The sequence below is a fragment of the Hypomesus nipponensis genome, chromosome 7 (assembly GCF_054491055.1).
Source record: "Hypomesus nipponensis isolate SF chromosome 7, ASM5449105v1, whole genome shotgun sequence".
Classification (NCBI taxonomy): Eukaryota; Metazoa; Chordata; class Actinopteri; order Osmeriformes; family Osmeridae; genus Hypomesus; species Hypomesus nipponensis.
In genome coordinates, this window is record NC_140367.1 from 17,779,302 (window position 1) to 17,789,864 (window position 10,563).

Sequence of the window (10,563 nt, forward strand, 5' to 3'; positions counted from 1 at the left end):
CAGGGGGATATATATATATATTTTTGTATTTACATGATTAAATAGCAGTACATAGTACTTAGCCGAGGAAGCCCCTGGCCCCAATCTTAGTTACTAATTTCGGCTCTATATATATATCGGCTAGTTATGGTAAGTAATCCAGGCCACGGTGACAAAACCGCTAGAATACATCTAAAAGCATGTATTTACAAATAGAAGGTTTTCACCGACGTCACGTTCTGAGCAGTAACCTGGATGCACGGCCATTGTGGAGGCACTTGGTGTAAATAACTGAACGGAGTACATGGAGTATTGTGCGCTTTGGATACTTTAAGTGAATGTAGCCATGTGGACGATTAGAACCTCACTTTGGATTGACGACAGTATGAAAATATAGGACGGTTTTATGTTAATATCGCTCTGGAAAAGAGCGTCTGCTAAATGAGTAAATGTAATATAAAATGTAATCTTCATGAAAGTCAGTTGGTTTAACTGTTACTGTAGCTAGCTAAATGTGGGAACGGAAGATAAAGTTATAAAGAGCTAGCCTAGCTAAATTGTCGTCCTTTAGTTTAAACTCCGTAATGTTAAGCGTATATCGTAATAGTACTTGTTTTTGTACTACTTTAAATGCAATGACAAATACACTGAGTAGCCTACAGAAAATATGCGTCTGTATTTTCTGTATTGTAAAGTAAACTAATGGCGCCCCATTACTATCCCCCATGTTGAGAAACACTGTCCACATGTTGAAGTGCTTGTTGTGTTCGAAAAAAAGGCTTGATATATAAATACTATCCCTCATCATTAGTGCATGTAGGCCTACATAGGGTTTAGAGCAATGCAGATATTCTTGCAGCGCGTTGTCATAACTATTATAAAAAGATTTTGCATTCACCTGTAAACTAATGGTTTGTGTTCTGTTCCAATCCATTTACCTAGCGTCCTCAGGTCTCTGACAATGTCTTCTAGACGGGATGGCCAGTCCGGACAGAAGCCGGGGTGGAGCAGGATTGTGCGGTGCTCAGAGGAAGACTCTGCCATCTTGAACTTTGTGTGCAAGCGCAAGCGTGAGACCCGAGGTATCCTGCTGTGGCTGGAATTGGAGAAGCGGGGTCTGATCAATCGTAGCTGCTGGTCCATGAAGGTTCGCTATCAGAAGTACATTTACATTTAGTCATTTAGCAGACGCTCTTATCCAGAGCGACTTACAGTAAGTACAGGGACATTCTCCCCGAGGCAAGTAGGGTGAAGTGTCTTGCCCAAGGACACAACGTCATGCACACCGGCCGGGAATTAAACTGGCAACCTTCAGATTACTATGCCGATGCTCTACCCGCTCAGCCACCTGACTCCCTAAGTACCTGTGTTTCATTGCTGCAGAACCAGGCCAGTCTTCTGAACCAGAGGTCGGAAAGCCAGCCTCTATCCTAGTGTGGCTGTAATTGGAGAAGCAGGGTCTGATAAATCGTAGCTGCCGGACCATGAATTAGGTTCGCTAACAATTGAGATTTCATCTTTGGGAGTATAATGTGTACAAAACCTTTTTTATAATGCCTTTTTAATGTGTTCACAGTGGTTCTCAAGTGCCATCTCAAGCCGGAGTAGAGGACTTCCCCCATTTTTTCCTCGCCCCAGCTGGAAGACCTGTCGTGAACCACCCAGAGTACAAACAGTAACCTTTTTCTATATGTTAGGTGAGAAACAAGTGTATTCCCCTTTCCCGCGCTGCGCACCAGCATAAACGTATACAAAGTTACAGATAAATGGGTACTGTGTAGACGGTGATTGTGTGTTTTTTTTGCAGGTGCATCATGAGCGTGCATGTAGGCCTACATAGGGTTTGGGGCAATGCAGATATTGTTGCAAGGCGTTGTCATAACTGTTGTAAAAGGATTTTGCATTCCCCTGTAAACTAATGGCTTGTGTTCTGTTCCAATCCTTTAACCTAGCGTCCTCAGGTCTAACCCCGACAATGTCTTGTAGACGGGATGGCCAGTCGGGACAGAAGCCGGGGTGGAGCAGGAGTGCGCGGCGCTTTGGCAACACGTCAGAGGAAGACTTCGCCATCTTGAACTTTGTGTCCAAGCGCAAGAGTGAGACCCGAGGTATCCTGCTGTGGCTGGAATTGGAGAAGCGGGGTCTGATAAATCGCAGCTGCCGGTCCACAAAGGTTTGCTATCAGAAGCACCTTTGTGTTTCATTGCTGCAGAACCAGAGGAGGGGAGGACACAGGGTTAGACAGGTAGAGGACTTGGGGTTAGGCCAGGGGTGGGGTTTGTTGCGTTCAGGATCGCGGACGAGGGGGAGCACGCGGGGGTTTAGGGTTAGAGAGGGAAGAGGACTTGGGGTTAGGCCAGAGGAGGGGAGAACACAGGGTTAGACAGGTAGAGGACTTGGGGTTAGGCCAGGGGTGGGGTTTGTTGCGTTCAGGATCGGGGACGAGGGGGAGCACGCGGGGGGTTAGGGTTAGACAGGTAGAGGACTTGGGGTTAGGCCAGGGGTGGGGTTTGTTGCGTTCAGGATCGGGGACGAGGGGGAGCACGCGGGGGGTTAGGGTTAGACAGGTAGAGGACTTGGGGTTAGGCCAGAGGAGGGGAGAACACAGGGTTAGACAGGTAGAGGACTTGGGGTTAGGCCAGGGGTGGGGTTTGTTGCGTTCAGGATCGGGGACGAGGGGGAGCACGCGGGGGGTTAGGGTTAGACAGGTAGAGGACTTGGGGTTAGGCCAGGGGTGGGGTTTGTTGCGTTCAGGATCGGGGACGAGGGGGAGCACGCGGGGGGTTAGGGTTAGACAGGTAGAGGACTTGGGGTTAGTGCTGGGTTTGGGCCCTATAGGTGATTGCTGATGGTTGAGCGTATACTGTGCTGTGCCACATAAGTCAAAATAAAATAAAAAAATTAAAAACTCTTTCACTTTCCCTTGTCCCTTCCTTCCTTGAAAATAGTTGTCACCCAGAGAGTTTGCGTGGGCGGGGTGGTACACACCATCACCTTCCCGCAGTGTTGGTGTTAGAATTGGGTCGGTGGTTTGGGGAGCTTGGGGTTATGGCTCAGGGTTTGGCTGTTGGCGTTGGCCTGGGGTGAGAACGTAGAGGTAGACAATGGGTCGGGCTGAAGTAACGTGTCCGTTCTGATACAGCAGGTGCTGTGTGGCGACGATGGTTGAGTGTAAAAATAGTCACATGACTTGGCAGAGTGACGTCGTGACGTTTTTGAGCCCCCCAAACGCCAAACCCCTCCCTCCAATTGAGCTCTATAAATGGAGCAGAGGGCGCATGGGCGGGTGGGCGGGCTAAATTTTCAGAGTAAATTTTGCAGCCCGCTTCTGACAGCTGCTCCGTTCATCCCTATTCATTTGGGGTCCACCGTTATTAATGTGGGGTTATTGCTGTTATTAATGTGGGGTTATTGCTGTGCTGCGGCAATGCGCTTCTCATCCCCGTTGTGACGGGTGTGTCTTTTTGTTGGCGTTTAGCTGTTGATAAAAGGCTGTCATTACTGAGCAAAGTCGATGTATTGTGCATAGCTCCGTAGCGGGGCGAGGGCGGCATGGGAAGACGTTGTGCGCGCAACACAGCTCATGCACCCACATACAATGTGTACAGTGGAGAATGCCCGCAGTCATTTGTGTGTGAGTCGTGTTTAGCTGTTCGTGAGAGTGTGGATTTGTTGAGCAAAGTGTATATACACATATTGCCGAGTGGCTATTGCACGCTGTCGTGTTGCGCCCACAGCGCGCCACAGTCCAGAGTCCGTGCTGCGCGTCTCCCCCAGTCAAAAGCCAGCGCTCCAGTTACGGATTTGTGTTATTGCAACAAATATGCTGCAGTCCCGCAGGGGGCGCCGCACGGCCGGCCGGCTGGTCAAAATGCATTGCTTCAAATGAAGAAGACGAACGCGTCGTTCACTCTCTGTGGTCGTCATTGATTTCGTTCGCAAGTGGCGAGCCAGACCAAAACCCCCGTTTCATTTTATCCTAATGTGTGAACATGTGAGAAAAAATGATAAAGAAAACGATCAGTGATAAAGAGAAGCAATCGTCGATCCATAAATTCATCAATCAATCAATCAATCAATCAATCAATCCAAGCTTCTGCTCCAAATGACGTCAGTGCGGTCAGCTGTGGGGTTTCATTGGGGTTTCATTGGGGTTTGGGGGGATAGCCTAGCCCTCCTAGCCAGCCTGTGGGTAGTGGGCATACGTAGGTAGGTAGGTAGGGTAGGTAGGTAAGGGAGAGCCCACGAGCATGGCACTCATTTGCATGGCACTCGTTTACATACCGCTAGCCCATTGGTCGAGGCACTTTGACACCGCCCAGAAAATGTCAAGACAGTGCACGGACGTTACAGGGTTTTGAAACTTTGCGCCACCCTGTGGACAAAAAAAGCCACTGCGACAGTCAAAGTCGAGCACTAGGTCAACGGTTGTGGCCTCGGGCGTCTGGTGAAGCCCTCGTGCTTGCTACGAGTCTGAGAGGCGCGCGCGGGCGATCTCCCTGCATTCAGCAGGCCTCCAGCTTTCCGTGGGCATGCGTTGTGTGGGCGTTTGTCCCCCGATTGGCCCCCCTCGGACAGGCCAAGGCGCTAGGCGTGGCGTGATGTTTTTGCACTGGTCACTGTTCATCTCACCGTGATAATACCCGAGGGGCACACCTGTACGGCCACTCTTTGTCAGACTCCCAAAGCCCCTCTGAAGTGGAATATACATGGCGGTCTTTCATGGGAGCTTGAGGACGGGGCTTGGGGCTTGGGGCTTGGGGCTTGGGGCTTGGGGCTTGGGGCTTGGGGCTTGGGGCTTGGGGCTTGGGGCTTGGGGCTTGGGGTAAGGGATAGCCCACGAGCATGGCACTCCTTTGAATGGCACTCGTTTACACATCGCGAGCCCATTGGCCCACAATAGAATAAAGGCTCGATTGTATAAACACTATCCCTCATCATTAGTGCATGTAGGCCTATGTAGGGTTTAGAGCAATGCAGATATTTTACTGAACAGCAGACAGACAGACAGACAGACAGACAGACAGACAGACAGACAGACACACACACACACACACACACACACACACACACACACACAGACACACACAGACACAGACACACACAGACACACACACACACAGAGAGATGCTCAAAACAGTAACCCTTTGATATGTTAGGTGAGAAACAAGTGGATTCCCCTTTCCCGCGCTGCGCACCAGCATAAACGTATACAAAGTTACCGATAAATGGGTACTGTCTAGACAGTGTTTGTGTGTGTGTGCGCGTGTGCATGTGCGGGAAACTGAGAGACGGGAGATATGTGTGCAGGTTCTCGAGGGAAGGCAGATTGCAGCCAATCACCTTCTCTGCAGTGCGGATGACACGCTGCAGCCTGCTCTTGTCCTTGGCAGTGGCAGCAGCGTACCAGGTCAACAAAAATAGGAAGGCAAGTGAAAAAGGCAGGAATGCAAATGGATGCGTTGTGAAATTGTGTGTTTGCTTTTCTTTTGCAGGTGCTCTGTGGCGATGGACGAGTGTGTAAATCACGTGTCTGCAGGGAAAGGTAGGTGCCACATATTTGGAGATCAAGGTAAGTGTTGTTGCAACGTTTTTTAGTGTGTAGGTGAGTGAGGGGGTGCTCCTGGAAGTGTGTGACCAGTGTTGTTTGTAGCTGTGCCAGGCGGTTTGTTGTTCTGGTGTTGTTTCAGCCTGGTGTCTATCGATGCCCCGGTTTCTCCAACGTAGTGTTTGTGGCAGAGGGTGCAGGTGATGACGTAAACCACATTGGAGGTTTGTGAAGTGAGACTGCCCGGAACCGGAGCTGATGTGTGACTGTGGGGGTTTGTGATGAATTTTCCGTTCTTGTAGGGACTCCACTACCTGCCATCGAGCACATCCAGAGGAAACGCTGTCTGCATCGAGCTCGCAGCATCCTCCAGGACTCCCCTCGCCCAGCCGACACACGTCTGCCTTCACTTTGTCACTTGCACTACTGGAATGTCAATTTGCAACCACTGTCTGTTTATTGCAGTCACAGCTGTTTACAGTAACAGCTGTTTACTTGCGAATCTTGCACTGCGCCACCTTAACTGGATTGTGCTCCTTTGCACTGACGACTGTCATATGCAGTGCCAACTGTTTGCATTCAGCACCGTACTTTTAACTGTAATATGCAATCAATTTCCACTGCACTTTGACACTTTTTTTTTTTTTTTAAGGATAGCTTCTGTCCATACTTTATTGCACAACACCTGCACTTACTTCTGGCCAGACCTAAACTACATTTGGTTGCCTTGTACCTGTACTTGTGTAATGACAATAAAGTTGAATCTAATCACATCTTTGGTTCTCTAGGTTGGAATGCAGAAGAAAATCAACGGGAACCACATTTTAAAAAAGGACCAGGAGCCCTCGTCATCGTTGTTACCTGTTGGGATGTCCTGAAACTATGAACGCCAACGCAGGTAAGTAATACACAAGGTAAGTGATGTACAAGAAGTAACATACACATAGGAGAAGGTTCACACACACACACACATATATATATATATATATATTTATTCAAACACTAACAGTGTCTGCAGGTAGGTAGGTAGGTGGGTGCCAAATATTTGGAGATCAAGGTAAGTGTTGTTGCAACGTTTTTTAGTGTGTAGGTGAGTGCCATTTTTGGACATCTTTACCATTGTTTGAGCTGCTAAATCAATGCTAAACACACACACACACACACACACACACACAGACACACACAGACACACACAGACACACACACACAGAGAGAGATGCTCAAAACAGTAACCCTTTGATATGTTAGGTGAGAAACAAGTGTATTCCCCTTTCCCGCGCTGCGCACCAGCATAAACGTATACAAAGTTACAGATAAATGGGTACTGTGTAGACGGTGATTGTGTGTTTTTTTTGCAGGTGCATCATGAGCGTGCATGTAGGCCTACATAGGGTTTGGGGCAATGCAGATATTGTTGCAAGGCGTTGTCATAACTGTTGTAAAAGGATTTTGCATTCCCCTGTAAACTAATGGCTTGTGTTCTGTTCCAATCCTTTAACCTAGCGTCCTCAGGTCTAACCCCGACAATGTCTTGTAGACGGGATGGCCAGTCGGGACAGAAGCCGGGGTGGAGCAGGAGTGCGCGGCGCTTTGGCAACACGTCAGAGGAAGACTTCGCCATCTTGAACTTTGTGTCCAAGCGCAAGAGTGAGACCCGAGGTATCCTGCTGTGGCTGGAATTGGAGAAGCGGGGTCTGATAAATCGCAGCTGCCGGTCCACAAAGGTTTGCTATCAGAAGCACCTTTGTGTTTCATTGCTGCAGAACCAGAGGAGGGGAGGACACAGGGTTAGACAGGTAGAGGACTTGGGGTTAGGCCAGGGGTGGGGTTTGTTGCGTTCAGGATCGCGGACGAGGGGGAGCACGCGGGGGTTTAGGGTTAGAGAGGGAAGAGGACTTGGGGTTAGGCCAGAGGAGGGGAGAACACAGGGTTAGACAGGTAGAGGACTTGGGGTTAGGCCAGGGGTGGGGTTTGTTGCGTTCAGGATCGGGGACGAGGGGGAGCACGCGGGGGGTTAGGGTTAGACAGGTAGAGGACTTGGGGTTAGGCCAGGGGTGGGGTTTGTTGCGTTCAGGATCGGGGACGAGGGGGAGCACGCGGGGGGTTAGGGTTAGACAGGTAGAGGACTTGGGGTTAGGCCAGAGGAGGGGAGAACACAGGGTTAGACAGGTAGAGGACTTGGGGTTAGGCCAGGGGTGGGGTTTGTTGCGTTCAGGATCGGGGACGAGGGGGAGCACGCGGGGGGTTAGGGTTAGACAGGTAGAGGACTTGGGGTTAGGCCAGAGGAGGGGAGAACACAGGGTTAGACAGGTAGAGGACTTGGGGTTAGGCCAGGGGTGGGGTTTGTTGCGTTCAGGATCGGGGACGAGGGGGAGCACGCGGGGGGTTAGGGTTAGACAGGTAGAGGACTTGGGGTTAGGCCAGGGGTGGGGTTTGTTGCGTTCAGGATCGGGGACGAGGGGGAGCACGCGGGGGGTTAGGGTTAGACAGGTAGAGGACTTGGGGTTAGTGCTGGGTTTGGGCCCTATAGGTGATTGCTGATGGTTGAGCGTATACTGTGCTGTGCCACATAAGTCAAAATAAAATAAAAAAATTAAAAACTCTTTCACTTTCCCTTGTCCCTTCCTTCCTTGAAAATAGTTGTCACCCAGAGAGTTTGCGTGGGCGGGGTGGTACACACCATCACCTTCCCGCAGTGTTGGTGTTAGAATTGGGTCGGTGGTTTGGGGAGCTTGGGGTTATGGCTCAGGGTTTGGCTGTTGGCGTTGGCCTGGGGTGAGAACGTAGAGGTAGACAATGGGTCGGGCTGAAGTAACGTGTCCGTTCTGATACAGCAGGTGCTGTGTGGCGACGATGGTTGAGTGTAAAAATAGTCACATGACTTGGCAGAGTGACGTCGTGACGTTTTTGAGCCCCCCAAACGCCAAACCCCTCCCTCCAATTGAGCTCTATAAATGGAGCAGAGGGCGCATGGGCGGGTGGGCGGGCTAAATTTTCAGAGTAAATTTTGCAGCCCGCTTCTGACAGCTGCTCCGTTCATCCCTATTCATTTGGGGTCCACCGTTATTAATGTGGGGTTATTGCTGTTATTAATGTGGGGTTATTGCTGTGCTGCGGCAATGCGCTTCTCATCCCCGTTGTGACGGGTGTGTCTTTTTGTTGGCGTTTAGCTGTTGATAAAAGGCTGTCATTACTGAGCAAAGTCGATGTATTGTGCATAGCTCCGTAGCGGGGCGAGGGCGGCATGGGAAGACGTTGTGCGCGCAACACAGCTCATGCACCCACATACAATGTGTACAGTGGAGAATGCCCGCAGTCATTTGTGTGTGAGTCGTGTTTAGCTGTTCGTGAGAGTGTGGATTTGTTGAGCAAAGTGTATATACACATATTGCCGAGTGGCTATTGCACGCTGTCGTGTTGCGCCCACAGCGCGCCACAGTCCAGAGTCCGTGCTGCGCGTCTCCCCCAGTCAAAAGCCAGCGCTCCAGTTACGGATTTGTGTTATTGCAACAAATATGCTGCAGTCCCGCAGGGGGCGCCGCACGGCCGGCCGGCTGGTCAAAATGCATTGCTTCAAATGAAGAAGACGAACGCGTCGTTCACTCTCTGTGGTCGTCATTGATTTCGTTCGCAAGTGGCGAGCCAGACCAAAACCCCCGTTTCATTTTATCCTAATGTGTGAACATGTGAGAAAAAATGATAAAGAAAACGATCAGTGATAAAGAGAAGCAATCGTCGATCCATAAATTCATCAATCAATCAATCAATCAATCAATCCAAGCTTCTGCTCCAAATGACGTCAGTGCGGTCAGCTGTGGGGTTTCATTGGGGTTTCATTGGGGTTTGGGGGGATAGCCTAGCCCTCCTAGCCAGCCTGTGGGTAGTGGGCATACGTAGGTAGGTAGGTAGGTAGGGTAGGTAGGTAAGGGAGAGCCCACGAGCATGGCACTCATTTGCATGGCACTCGTTTACATACCGCTAGCCCATTGGTCGAGGCACTTTGACACCGCCCAGAAAATGTCAAGACAGTGCACGGACGTTACAGGGTTTTGAAACTTTGCGCCACCCTGTGGACAAAAAAAGCCACTGCGACAGTCAAAGTCGAGCACTAGGTCAACGGTTGTGGCCTCGGGCGTCTGGTGAAGCCCTCGTGCTTGCTACGAGTCTGAGAGGCGCGCGCGGGCGATCTCCCTGCATTCAGCAGGCCTCCAGCTTTCCGTGGGCATGCGTTGTGTGGGCGTTTGTCCCCCGATTGGCCCCCCTCGGACAGGCCAAGGCGCTAGGCGTGGCGTGATGTTTTTGCACTGGTCACTGTTCATCTCACCGTGATAATACCCGAGGGGCACACCTGTACGGCCACTCTTTGTCAGACTCCCAAAGCCCCTCTGAAGTGGAATATACATGGCGGTCTTTCATGGGAGCTTGAGGACGGGGCTTGGGGCTTGGGGCTTGGGGCTTGGGGCTTGGGGCTTGGGGCTTGGGGCTTGGGGCTTGGGGCTTGGGGCTTGGGGCTTGGGGTAAGGGATAGCCCACGAGCATGGCACTCCTTTGAATGGCACTCGTTTACACATCGCGAGCCCATTGGCCCACAATAGAATAAAGGCTCGATTGTATAAACACTATCCCTCATCATTAGTGCATGTAGGCCTATGTAGGGTTTAGAGCAATGCAGATATTTTACTGAACAGCAGACAGACAGACAGACAGACAGACAGACAGACAGACAGACAGACAGACAGACAGACAGACAGACAGACAGACACACACACACACACACACACACACACACACAGACACACACAGACACAGACACACACAGACACACACAGACACACACACACACAGAGAGATGCTCAAAACAGTAACCCTTTGATATGTTAGGTGAGAAACAAGTGGATTCCCCTTTCCCGCGCTGCGCACCAGCATAAACGTATACAAAGTTACCGATAAATGGGTACTGTCTAGACAGTGTTTGTGTGTGTGTGCGCGTGTGCATGTGCGGGAAACTGAGAGACGGGAGATATGTGTGCAGGTTC

The 10,563-nt window shown here is 50.5% G+C and overlaps 1 long non-coding RNA gene across 1 annotated transcript; it reads left to right on the forward strand.

The window, feature by feature from the left end:
• The first annotated feature begins 241 nt into the window (after positions 1-241).
• LOC146281775 (uncharacterized) lies at positions 242-1,935 on the forward strand. Its single transcript, XR_014762501.1, has 3 exons — positions 242-1,126; positions 1,363-1,472; positions 1,556-1,935. It is a non-coding gene; the product is annotated as an uncharacterized LOC146281775 (long non-coding RNA).
• The last annotated feature ends 8,628 nt before the right edge of the window (positions 1,936-10,563 follow it).